Source organism: Mesocricetus auratus, unplaced genomic scaffold (assembly GCF_017639785.1).
Source record: "Mesocricetus auratus isolate SY011 unplaced genomic scaffold, BCM_Maur_2.0 Super-Scaffold_100013, whole genome shotgun sequence".
Taxonomy (NCBI): domain Eukaryota; kingdom Metazoa; phylum Chordata; class Mammalia; order Rodentia; family Cricetidae; genus Mesocricetus; species Mesocricetus auratus.
The window spans coordinates 13,275,957-13,290,312 of NW_024429196.1; positions in this window are offsets into that span (position 1 = coordinate 13,275,957).

The window sequence follows — 14,356 nt, forward strand, 5'->3', positions numbered from 1 at the left end:
CATCTCTTTCTGTATGCTCACTACTGAGTCCACTGGGCTCCACTGGATAGTGTCAAAGAAATGGACACATAGACATCATGATTAAACTTCAGTCACAAAACAAACCAGATAAGAACTTGAGGAGAGAGAGAGAGGTTTATAGGAAAGTGGCATAATGGGGAAGAGTGGTAGGGAAATATAAGAGTATGAATAAGAAATTATCTAACAGCACATTTAATTAATTAAAATAACTTTTAAAAAATAAATAAAAAGTGCTCAAAAAAAAAGGCCGGGAGGTGGTGGCACATGCCTTTAATACTAGCACTTGGGAGGCAGAGGAAGGCACATTTCTGTGAGTTCAAGACCAGCCTGGTCTACAAGAGCTAGTTCCAGGACAGTCTCCAAAGTCACAGAGAAACCCAAATTAAATAAATAAAAAATGCAAACAAAACAAGTATTTTGATTTTTAGATTCTCTTAGAAATAGCTATGAATCAGAAATTTAATAATTTAATTATGATACCAAAAGTTTCTCTCTCTCATCATCTCTTTCCTCCCTCTCTCCCTCCATCCCACCTTCTCTCCCTTCCTTTTCTTCCTTCCTTTCTTTAAAATTTTGACATGAGCTCACTATGTAACCTGGACTGGCCTTGGGCTCACAATCTTTCTGCCTCGGCTTCCTAAGTGATAAAATTACAGGCAGGCACCACTGCACCCCGATTTCCTCTACTTATTAAAGACATGAAACCAGAGTCAACCACAAGGGTAAAAAGTCTGGAAAATATTAATTTCTTATTGTAAAATTGCAATAGAAAAACAGACCATGTTTTCTTTTTCTCCATGCACTAGGGTTTGAGCCCAGGGTCTTGCACATGCACACGTGAGGTAAATGCCCTCCCATTGAGCTGCAGCTCTAGTCCTGGGATTTTCTATAAATCACCAAGAGTGATTCACTTTCCCCCCTAAATCAGACAGTCAGTGCAAGGCAATTTGAAAAGTATAGGAAGTCGGGGGGGGGGGGGGCTGGGGAAGGCAGGGGGAGGGAGGGGGAAGGAGGGAGGGAAGGAGGGAACAAGGAGGGAGGGAGATAGGTCATCAGGAAAGTATGTAATGACCTGGATCTTGAACCAGGAAGTCTTTGTTCTGTCTTCTATTTTCCTGGTGAGTTGATAACAAAGATGTAATTTATCCTTACAAGGTCATATTGTGCTCTTTCTCATTTAATGTGACCATACTCAGCAACCTGTCATTGGTCTACTCAGTCAGATGTGGGGTGTCTAAATGCTGAGGGGTAGACAACATTTGGACAGGTATGACAGTTTTAGACTACAACATTAGCAGCCGATTCAGCTACCAGTCATTGAAAATGGACTATGGACAAGATTCTATGTTGAGTTCTTTACATGCATTCTCTAACCCAGTCCACAAAATACTTTAGAAGGCTGGGTTTGTAGAGGCATGATACAGTGCTTTCCTGACAAATGCACGCCCCTGGATTCAACACCCAAGAGTGGAAAAAAGTCATTAAAAAGTTTATGTATGGTGATGGTTAGTGCTCATTGTCAATGTGACATCTTTAAATGTCTCCTCTCCTTAGTGCCCCAGCTTCGTGCTAAGGTCATTCCACTTGTAGTGGCAGCAGTGTCTACATCCCACTGAATACAGAAGATCAAGTCAAAGAAACTTGCATCTCAGCAGCTTAACTGGGGCTGAAGGACCATAGTTCAGCTGCCAGCACCCAAAGCAGGTAGATCAGAACTGCCAGTAACTCCCGCACCAAAGAATCGAATATCGTCTTCTAGCCTCTGTGGACACCTACACTCATGTGCATATACCAAACACATAAGTACATACATATACATAATCAAAAATAAAAAAAACAAAGAAGCTTTGCTGAGCAGTGATGGTGCACACCTTTAATCCCCTCACTCGGGTGATGGGGGATGTCCTTCTGTATGTTGTTAATATAAGTTTCTCTTATTGGTTGATGAATAAAACACTGATTGGCCAGTAGCCAGGCAGGAAGTATAGGCAGGACTGCTGGACAAGGAGAATTCTGGGGAAAGGAGGCAGAGAAGAGCTGCCATGTAGCTGCTGGGAAGACAGGACACCAGGCATTCTCCAGTAAGATAAGGAAATACATAGATTAATGATTATGGGTTAATAATTAAGAGAGAGTCAGCTAGTAAGAAGCCTAAGTCATCGGCCAAACAGTTTATAATTAATATAAGACTCTTTGTGTTTATTTGGGATTAAGGGACAACGGAACCAGGCAGGACAGAACTTCCATCTACATTCAGGAAGCAGAGAGAGGCAGATCTCTGAGTTGGAGGCCAGCCTGGTCTACAGAGTGGGTTCCAGGACAGCCAAGGCTACACACAGAAACCCTGTTTTGAAAAACAAAACAAAACAAAAAAGAAGTTTCATCATATGTCATTATGTCTTGCTGACCCAAATTTAGTGATGTTCATATCACTGACCTAAATTTGATGATGTCATTTTCAACAGTTCTTATGACAACAGAGAAACATTGTTTTCCTTTGCTTTAGCCAATCAAGGCAATGCCAGGATCAACCTCACTGTAATTATGATCTCTCCCCCCCAAATCTCAGTATACTTAAAGCAAAAAGGGAGGATAGATTCTAGTGAGGTTCCTAAAACAATGGCCTCTGCCCTCCATTCCTATTTTTTAACAGTATTTTTAAATATTTTAAATAGTATTTCACGAAATACTATTTAAAAAAAATTTTTTTTTGGTTTTTCGAGACAGGGTTTCTCTGTGGCTTTGGAGGCTGTCCTGGAACTAGCTCTTGTAGACCAGGCTGGCCTCGAACTCACAGAGATCTGCCTGCCTCTGCCTCCCGAGTGCTGGGATTAAAGGCATGCACCACCAACGTCCGGCAATTTAAAAAAATTTTAAAGGTATGCCATGTTTTCTTCTAATAGTTCAGGTTTTAAAGCCTTTGATCCACTTTGAATAGATTTTTTTACAAGGTGAAAGATAAGAATCTAATTTCATGCTCCTGCAGGCAGAAATGCACTTTTGCCAGCACCATTTACTGAACAGATTTTTTGCCAATCTACAATTTTGCCTTTATCAAAGATTAAGTGCACATAGCTTTGTCACTTTATTTCTCAGTTCCCAATCTGATCTTCTTATCTATATTTACGTGAGTCCTGGGCTATGTTTATGACTCTTTTCCGATAGTAAAATTTGAGGTCAGGTATTGTAATACCTCCAGCAGACACATTAAAAGGCCATGCTAAATGTGGGAGAGCTCTGGCATCAGCAGAGCCTGAGTTAAGTTTCTCTATTCCCAGGCAGCATACTTCCCATGGTGGAGTAAAAGGCACTCCAAAATTGACAGCTACATTCCAACTTGGAAAGCATTCATAACACATTTTTAATGTTACATATATTTTGAAAAGGTCTGTGTCTTGGGTAAATATCATAGGTTTATTATGACTGAATTTGAAAAGTTAATAAATTAAAAATACCAAGGAAATAAGACTGGTATGATGTTCCACTCTTATAATCCTAGCATTTGGGGAAGACCAGTGCAAGTTCAAAGTCAGCGTAGTCTATGTAGTGAAGTGACATCAATTCCAAGCTATGCTTCTGTATATATTTGGCTAATTCTCTAAATGTCACTGGTTACAGGCATTATACTACATGTCTTGCTCTGGCATTTATCATGCAAGTTAACATGGTAGCTACCACATGACTCAAGGCCTCTGGATCTACATTTTTCTTTTCTGAAGTGCTTATACAGTCTACAGAATGAAGTTTAAGGTGAAAATTAGTTATACTCAGTTTCACTTAGAAGGGAAAGAAAAGGTATCAATAGTCAACAGATCTACTTATTTCCAGTCGTGGCTCTCGGGTTTTAATAATCATGGAGTCTGGCTGCCCCATTACATTACGAAAGGCTAAATAAATTTACACCATGAGAAATACCCCAACCTGGTTCTGCCTCAAATATAAAGATACAAAAGAAGAAAATCCACACAGGTCTGCTTATAATTTGAAGCAATAAAATAAAGTAAGATTGAAAAAGTCATGGAGATGAGTCCAGAATGCCTGAGCCAGCTTCAAGTCATCTGGCCTCTGAGTTGCTAAGCTTTCTTTTTTTTTTCCATTCCCTTCTGAAAGCATCGTTGCTACAAAATCCCAGAAACAGAACTTCAGTGAAGGGACAGAACCACTTTATTCCATCAACCCCCAGTCACCAAACTGTGATTAAATGGGTGTGAAGAGCAAAGCAGCCCAAGATTCCTAAAATGTCACATATTTGCAATTTGCCCAAAATGGAACCAAGCCTGGAGAAGCCTGTCTCATTACTTTTTGGCAAAGGACAGGGAATATCCATGGAAATGCTCTCAAATTTGTCCTTGCTTTCTTTGGGGGAAAAATGGTATAAATTTGAGCCCCAATGAATGGTATCAACATATCCAGTCAGGGACCCTCAAAGAACAAAGAACCTGGCCACCCCAAACTTTAGTGTTAGCATTATGCTTGGAGTGAGAGTTGATGGCCAACCAACTCCACATGTCCTAACATGCCCTCACCTTAATTAACTGTATTATAAAGAGCTTTCTCCCTTTCAGAGTAGCTGTCTCCTTTTTTGGGGGGGGGCGGCGTGTAAACACTAGGCCTTCCAGGATAATCATTGCCACTTGTCTGGACTAAATGAACCAGTCCCTTTAGACTAATAGAAAGCATTTTAATGATCCCGGATTATTGTTAAGCTAGTTCTTTCTTTGTAGAAGCTGCCCATTAGAGAAATGAGTAGGCCTAGTCTACTCATGGATTCTAACAATAGATTCTACGAGTACAGCAGCTATGGGTTTGTCCATACTCCTGTTTGTCTAGAAGTTTTTGAAGTTGATAATGGCACAAATTGGCATATCTTAGCTCTTTATTTAGGAGGTGGCCACACCTACCATCTTAACTACCTCTGATGTCCCTCTCCTTTGTTAAGAATGGAAATGTTAATCAAGAAGATAGGCTTCCCTGGGTCTTTCATGTATTCCTTACTTCAGCCTATGCCTTCCAGGTTGAGTATCTGACAACCTTGTGGTCCTGGGCCTGCTGCTTAGGGCTTTGGAGCATTAGCATTGTGTTGGTTTCATTCCTCATCAATGAGACAAAGCATCTGCAGAAAAAACGTTAGGAAGGAATTTCAGTGTGGGGAAAGTGTGGCAGAGCTCTTGGTACTGGGATTATACAGCAGGTGACTATTTAAATCTTGGTGGATCAGAGAACCTGAGATAATCAGGTGAGTATGGCCTGCTCCTAAAGAGTCAGTAGTGCCAGCATCCCAAAGGTTCTATGACCTCCCAAAACAGAAGTACAATCTGGGGACCAAACGTCCAAACATATTGTGGAAGGCATTTCACACTCAAGCCCTGACAATAGTACACTCATAAAATGTTATTAATCTTAAGTGGCTTTGCATATGTCATTGAGATAATAATGGTAAAAAGTAAGGGAATTCTTATGTATTTAATCAAAGTCAAAGATAAAGAAATAAAAAGTATATTTTATTTACTTTTCAAGTATTAAGCAGTATATACTTGTTTAAAAAATAAACTGCTATTTAGTGTTAAGATAATACTATGACAAAGGATGTAGTGAACCTGGGCAGATTCCATGGAAGGCGAGGGTGGCCAAGGCAGAGGGATAAACAGAGCTTAGTGAGAAGTTTTATTAGGAAGGCACGGAGGAGGGAAGGAAAGAGAAAAGAGATACAGAAACTGAGAGACGACAGAAGAGAAGATGGAGTCATGAAAAGTCCTTTCTGAATGAGAGCAGGAAAGAGAGCTTAAGTGGGGAGGGTCTTTCTTTTAAAGGGGTCCTTTGCACCTGCGTGCTGACCAGGGTACTGCCTGAGTGCATTCTGCCAGGTGACAGGCAGATCAGCATAGTGCCTAAATCCTTACATGTAGTATCGTAGTGTAGTTTATAACCTGTTCAAGGGTGGGAGAAAGCATCAGATAGAAAAGGGACAAATAGAACCTTGTAGATACATCACAGAAGAAGGGAGTAAAAATATTATCAAAGTCAAACACCTGGGAGGACAGCTTCGAAACTGATTTTTGGATATGTATCTTAGTTAGGGTTAGTGTTATTGCAACAAAAGACGATGACCACAAAGCAAGTTGGGGAGGACAGTGTGTATTTGGCTTACACTTCTATATCATTGTTCATCACCAAAAAAAAAAAAAGGAACAGGAACTCATACAGGACAGGAACTTAAACTTCACCAGGACAGGAACACAAACTGGGCAGAATCTTGGAGGCAGAGCTGATGTCGAGGCTATGGAAGGGTGCTGCTTACTGGCTTGCTCCACATAAGCCTGCTTTTTTTGTTTTTTTGTTTTTTGAGACAAGGTTTCTCTGTGGCTTTGGAGGCTGTCCTGGAGCTATCTCTTGTAGACCAAGCTGGCCTCAAACTCACAGAGATCTGCCTGCCTCTGCCTCCTGAGTGCTGGGATAAAAGGCATGGGTCCTCCCACATCAATTACTAATCAAGAAAATACCCCCAAGACCAATCTCATGGAGGTACTTCCTCAATTGAAGGTCAGTCTTCCCAACAATAGAAAAGTAACTAAGACAGAAGTTGGTACCAAAAGGTAACTATTATTAGGACAGGGCCTGATTATGATGTTTTTTTGGAGGAATGTAGACTAGGAAAGTGATCGAATGTTCTAAGCAGGGCTTAAATTAGAAGACTTTGGAAGACAAAAGTACTGAGAGCTATGTGGACCTTGGAGGCCCAGCTCAAGAGATTTCAGATAGAAATAATATTAGCAACTGTACTAGAGACCATTCTTGAGATATTTGACAAAGAATGTGGTTGTCTTCTGCCCTTTTCTGGAGAATTTTCCTGTCTAAATTGAAAAGTAGTGAACTAATTTCTTTGGTAGAGGAGATTTCAGGACAATCTAATATTGACTTCATTGTGTGGTTATTAGTAATAACTCTTATGCGGGTCTACTAATGAAAAAAGAAAGAAAGAAGGTAGAGCAAAAGGAAATGCAAAATATATGGTTTGAAACAAAACGGACACTGGGAAATTTAATATTGAAGCCAAAGCTTGTGCTGAAAGAGATGAGAGCAAGCCTAAGTGGCATTGGGACAAAGGGAGGGATGCCCTCAGAATAAGACCTCACCCTGTTGAGCTTCCAATTTGTGAAAAGAAGAGGCCTAAGGAATTTTCTGATCCTAAAAAGCAGCAACAAATCAAAGCAGCCATGAATGTGATTCAACGATGTCAGAGTACACCCCACATTCGTCATGAAACATGGCAGTGTTGTCCACATGATTCGGGCTCTAAAGTCATGAAGATCATATGAATAAAGGGGTTGTGGAATCTTCCTCTGCCACTAAGGAAAACCACTGAGGCCAGACATGTCACAGGGGAGTCCCTGCATGGAGGCCTGGAGAGGACATTTCATAAAGCTGTGAAGGTAAAACCAAGATTGCATTGGAGAACCAAAGATGTTGGAGATTCCAGAGCCATGGGATGTCTGCCAGGGAGAGCTGCATACAGGGGATAGAGCCAGCCCAAGAGAGAAAAGTGTGCTGAAGGCAACAAAGCTGGAAGGGTGTTTTGTTTGTTTGTTTGTTTGTTTGTTTGTTTGTTTGTTTTTTCGGTTTTTTCGAGACAGGGTTTCCCTGTGGCTTTGGAGGCTGTCCTGGAACTGGCTCGGTAGACCAGGTTGGTCTCGAACTCACAGTGATCCGCCTGCCTCTGCCTCCCGAGTACTGGGATTAAAGGCGTGCACCACCAACGCCCGGCTTCAAAGCTGGAAGGGGAAAGCCATCTAATCCTTATGGCATTGGAAGTAAAGCTACAGGATTTGGAGTTTTCCTTGTGGGGTTTTGATCTTGTTTTTAATTCAGCATTTCCTTGATATTTCTTCATTTCCGTCTTTTGGAAAGGTAAAGTGCAGTCTGTGCCATTGTGTGTTGGAAGAATATAGTTTGCCTTTTGATTACATGGGGATGACAGTTCAGGGATTGCTTTGAGTCTCAGAAACTTTAGACTTTTAAGTAGTGTTGAGACTGAAAGACTATAGGGAATTTAGAAACTGCACTAAATAAACTTTACATTATGAGACGAGGGCCAGGGAGTGGGATGCAGTAGCTTGAATGAGAATGGCCCCATAGACTCATACGTTTGAATATTTAATCACCATTGGTGGAAAAATCAAGGACGAATTTGTTAGAGGAGTTTGTGTCACCACCACAGACAGGCTTTGAGGTTTCAAAAGATTCATGTCATTCCCAGTGTTCTCTGTGCCTCTCACTTGTGGATTAATAGGTGAGCTCTCAGCTCTATGCCTTTGCTCTGCTGTCATGGTTTCTAACCCTCTGAAACCATAAGTCCAATTAAACACTTTCTTTGAAAAGCTTTATAAGCTGGTCATGGCGGTTTTTTGTCACAGCAACAGGAAAGTAGCTAAGACAGAGGATGACTGATATTTTCTATATTTTGTTTTTGAACTCTAAACAAATATTTTATAAATAAATATGCATTTAATATTTTTTAAGAGCTGTGTAGGCGGAGTTTCTCTGTGTTTTGGCAGCTGCTCCCAAATAAATGCCACAAAGACTTAATGTTAATTATAAATGCTTAGCCAATAGTTCAGGCTTGTTTTTTTTTTTTTTTTTTGTGGGGGATTATCTCTGTGGCTTTGGAGGTTGCCTTGGGACTAGCTTTTGTAGACCAGGCTGGCCTCGAACTCACTGAGATCTGCCTGCCTCTGCCTTCTGAGTGCTGGAATTAAAGATGTGCGCCACCACCACCCAGCTACTAGCTAACACTTACATTTTAAATCAACCCTATTTCTTATCTACTCTCTACCACATGATGGTACTTTCTTTTATCACGGCTTGTTTATCTTGCTTCTCTCTGCATCTCTCAAGATTCCCCAGATTCTGTCCTTTTTTTTTTTTTTTTTTTTTTTGGTTTTTCGAGACAGGGTTTCTCTGTGGCTTTGGAGGCTGTCCTGGAACTCACTTTGTAGACCAGGCTGGTCTCGAACTCACAGAGATCCGCCTGCCTCTGCCTCCCGAGTGCTGGGATTAAAGGCATGTGCCACCAACGCCTGGCTCAGATTCTGTCCTTTTACCTCCCAGCATTCTTTCTGCCCTGAAAATCCTGCCTTGCTATCGGACAATCAGCTTTTTATTAACAATGAGAGCAACACATTTTCATAGTGTACGAAAGGATTGTTCCACAACAAAGCTGGCTTTAAATTTCTACTCTATAAACTATCATATGTGTTGTTTAGTTAGACTTTAAATGTAGGTGTTTAGAAAAAGTGATGTCTTTCTGAGCCATTTCTTCATCTTGGAGTTGAAAGAAAACTCAAAACAAATGCCACTACAACATTAGACGAGATCAATGGATTCAAGGCCACAATGAAATGCCACACAACAGGAGAGAACAGTAAAAATGGGAAACAAGTGGATCTTAATGATAATTAAGCCCCCTGGGGGTGGTGGTCCACACAAGCAATGGATATGAGTGGCCAGCCTGCTATGATCACCATGGAAGAGAACAGCTCACTGCCAGCCCTGCCGTGACCTTGGGTCTTGCTCTCATGCCATGCATACCTCTCATTCCATGGGACACAAATATGCCTTTCATATCAGAAAGAAGACTATCCCCTATATGCCCAGCCTTCAACGGCCATCCGCAGACACAGGGACAGACAGCTGGACAGAGGCTATTTATGTTTCCCCAAAGCTTTATTTCTTCCCAGATCAGTTAAATTTTTCTTTAGAACTCCTTTCACTGAACTCACCAGATGCTGTCCTCGAGAACAAATTTTAACTGTTAATTTAAAAAAATGGCATTTTGTTGGGGAAGTAAAACGTTTTGGTATAAGTAGTCGTTATTGAAAGCTGTGGAATAGGGATGTCATGAGAGCTATTGCCGTTTTGTATGGCTTGCTTTATGTTAAAGTTGCTTGTTGTTCCTTTTGCAGCTTAAGTCTCAACTCATATGGGCCGGCACAACCACATTTGGCTTCTCCTCTGTGTCTCTCCTGCAAAGCTCTTAGCATGTCTGGACTTTAACAATCGACTTTATTAAAATTAATTGACTTGCCTTTCACCCTTCCCTCGAGGGTTCCAGAGAGTCTCTGGCACAACTTCTTGTCCTCTAGCCACCTTCTTTACACTTCTCGGTCTGTCTAGAAGGTGGGTCTGTTTCAGTCATCCCTGCATCTCATCCCAACGCCTGGTTTCTTTCTACTTTCCTGAGAAGGTCAATTGCTAAATAGATAAATAGTTGGCCAGAGTCCTGTTTTCTCTACAATTTCCTCCCGAAGAGAAGGCAATAAATAAAACAGCAAGCGGGGGCTGTGTCAACATAGCAAAACACCTGCAGAACAACTCCGGGCTGACAAAGACTTATGCAACCCTTCAATGGTTGTCCTAGGTCCAACAGCAAGCTTTTCCGGACCTTAAGTCTCTCCCTGCCAAGGAGTCATGCCCTTTGAACCTGGTGGAGAAGTTCAGTATAATACTGTGTTATTTCTTCATGGAACAGCAGTATAAAATACATGATCGGAAATGGTCACAGACAGAGACTATGTGTCAGTTAACACAAACGAGAAAATGGTAAAAATGGTAGCAACCAAAACAACCCAAAATATAATAGTATTTACTGTTTGGAGGTAATTTTGCATACATTATATCAGCCTTCCTTACTGCCACTTCTACTAATAAAGCATGTCTCAGAGAAGCTGCAATTTTCTTTATGGAACCCATGAGAAAAGGGGCTCTAGATAATGGGGGTATTTATTCAGGGTTGCAAAATCATATTCGTCTTCCATATTCTCTGTCTCTCAAACACTAATCATCTAACTCCATTGTGAAATGTGTACCATTGCCAAGTTTTATTCTAGCCACCACTCAGCTTTGGTACAATGCTGTTTAATGCTCAAAAGTGACTTCTCTTTGCAAATTTACAGTTTCCCCAATTATGCACAGAAATAACCATAGAACTATAGCAAAGGAGGGGAAAAAAGTAGTGACAAGGAAAGTTGGGATATATATAACTCATAATGTAAGATGTGTTTGACCAATATTAATGAGAAATACCGAGCATTTGTTCTATATCAGGCATTGTACTAGGTGCCTATAGAATCTATGAACCTATACTAGTCTGGAGTGTAGCTAGGTTATAAAGTATTATTTGCCTAGTAAGCAGGAAGCCTTGAATTCAATTCTAGTTCTCTCTCTCTCTCTCTCTCTCTCTCTCTCTCTGAATAACCTAAGAATAACAGTCTATGAAAATGTAGTATGAAGCCAGTGGAAAGGAATGATCTCTACAGAGCTCTGAAGAATTTCAGGAATCTTACTGACATCTTTACTAGAATGCCACAAGATGCTCTCTCCATGAAGAAGAACATTTTCAAAAGGAGAGAGAAAGATTTGAAGAAGGAGGAGAACATCATGAGACAGAAAAAGAGTAGAGGTAATTTGGAAAACAAAATAGATAAAATAAGAATATATAAAAAGACAAACAAAACAAAACAAAAACAGTTAAAGTTGTTTGTATTTGAAAACAACACAATGACTTTGCTGAATAAGCAAGAATTAAGAAAATATAATATCTGGCTGCACATGATGACAGTCTATAATCCTAGCACTATGGAGGCAGAGGTAGGAAGATCCTGAATTCAAGGACAGCCAGGACTAGCTAAACACATCTCAAAAACAAACAAACAAATAAATATGTATACCCCAAAAGTAACCAAAAAGAAAAGGAGAAACTGAACCTAAGATGCAGTGTTTTTGTGTCTGGTCTCCGCTTCTATTTAGGATTACTCAGGGCCTTTCAGTCCTGAAATAAGTCAAGTAAAGGGACTGATCCATAAAATCGAAAGGAGAAACAAGCTATGAGGGTTAGAGATATTCAACACTATTTATTAAACAAAGATGTAAAAATTAATCATTTTCTTCCACATAAAGAAATAATTCAAAATAAATCATGATGAGGTATAAAACACCTGAGAATAAACTTAATTAAAGGCAGGGGTCAGGCAAGAGGACTCAGTGAGCAAAAAGGTGCTTGATGACAAGATCTTAGTTTGATCGCTGGGACTCACATGGTGGGAAGAGAGCACCAACTCCTGAAAGCTGTCCTCTGGCATCCACATGTGTATTATAGTAGATACACATGCTCGTGCATGCACACACACAGATAAATAAATAGTAAGAGAAAAAAAGAGAGGGAGGGGAGGAAAGGAGTTGGGCATGGGTGGGCATGGGTGTATATACCTATAACACCGGTGCTCAAAAGACTTGAGGCAAGAGGATTACTGTGAATTCAAGGCCAGCCTAAGCTACACAGCATACAAAGACTATGTAAGAATGACATTAAAAATTATAAAACTGGGGCTGTAGAAATGGCTCAGCACTTAAGAACACTTGCTATTCTTGTAAAGGACTTGGGTTCAATTCCCAGCTCACAACTGTCTGTCACTCCAGGTCCAGGGGGATCTGATGCCCTCTTCTGACCTCTGCAAGGACCAGGTACACAAGTGGTGAACAGACAAACATGCAATCAGTATGCTCATACAACATTAAATAAGTATTAAATTAACATTAAAAATTATTTAACTACCCCCCAAGTGGCAAACTAAGACAAACTGATGGGAAAAGCATCTATATCCATCGGTAGGGAAGATTAAATACCATCATATCCTAAAAGCAAATTCTTTCTGAGTCCATGCAGTACCATTTCAACGTAAAAGTTTGTGTTTTTTAAATGACTCTTCAAAGAAGAAGAGCCAAGAGTCAAATTAGAAAAATATTTCTGAAAGGGGAAGCTTGCTTCAACAATGAAGGGTACATGTTAAACAAAACAACATATGTGTATATTCACTTTCATTCTGATCTTGTCTAGACATCCAGCCAGGTTCAGCTTGCCAATTAGCTGGTTGATCTAGAATTTCTAAATCAACGTATGTGATACATTCCCTCTACACACTGTGTTTACAACGGACGAGACCACAGTTGGGATTCCAACTGCACGTACTTCCTTGCATTTCCACTCCTGAACGTTAAGGCAGGCTTCTCCACAGACAGAACTATCCCATCCTCTGCTGCAGGTCTCTGTGACCCTCTCTGTCCTTGGCCCCAGGCCTGGATTCTTCCTCTTTCTACGCTTCTACGTGACTAATCTCCATGGACAGACCTTGGTCATGGCATTCCTTCAATCACATGCTTCAGAACCTGTAGTGACACCTAACTGTCTACTAAATATAGTCTACACTCTTCAGTTTGGTATTTGTAAAAAGTCCTGTGCCTTCTACCACGCCCCCCAACACACACACACACACACACACACACTTTTGTTCTCAGCTTTACCTCATTTACTCCCTTCTTGGAAATTAAAAGAATTTCAGTTTTCTTAGCAAGGACATTTTAGTGGGATTGTAGAGAAATGAAAGAAAGTAACACAGAGTGAATCATATGTAGACTATTCATTAGAAACCTTTCATAATGCCAGGCATGACGATGTGCATGCCTTTAACAAGAAGTTAGAGGCAGGAGACTGCCAGTTTGAGATGAGCTTTCAGTGAGACCCACTTTCCAAAAGGTGAGGACTAGACAAGTAGGTCAGTAGTAGAGAGCCTAGCACAGAAAAAAACTGTGGGTTCCATTTCTAGCACAAGACAATAAGCAAAATAAGAGAGACATTCTACTGTGCACGGATGGTGAAAATAGAATACTACTCTAGAATACTCAGTTGAAAGAGGTTTTGCTTATTTTGCCTTGGAATGGAATTTTGAAAGATACTTATTTCGTGAGCTGGTTAGCCATTACTCTGTAACAAAACAATCCAATACTTAGTTACCTAACATTCAGTGGCCATTTATATTGGGTGTTTATTTAGTTCCCCAGTCTACAGGGCTGCTGGTGATTTTGCTGAGTTGCACCATGCTTAGCAGATCTTGGCTGGGCTATCATTAGTCAGCTGATGGAGAGGTAGTAGACTCCTGATCTAGAATGGTTTCAGCTAGTGCAACTGATCTAATTTTGTGGAGTGTCTCATCCAGCATTAGGCAAGCCTGGGCTTGTTCACATGGTGGTGGGATGGTTTCAAGGAAAAACTTAGAAGCCACAGGGCTTCTAGGTTATAAGCATCCCAAGGTGGGTATGGAGAACTGAACTCAGATCCTCTGCAAGAACAATACCTGATCTTAACCACTGAGTCATCTTTCCAGTACCCACATAGGGCTTCTAAAAGCTTAAGCTCAGAGTTGGCACACTGTTAACTTCCTTTGGCAGAACAAGTGACAAGCAGCCTAAATGCAATGGATGAAAACATTGAAGCTGTAAAAACTGT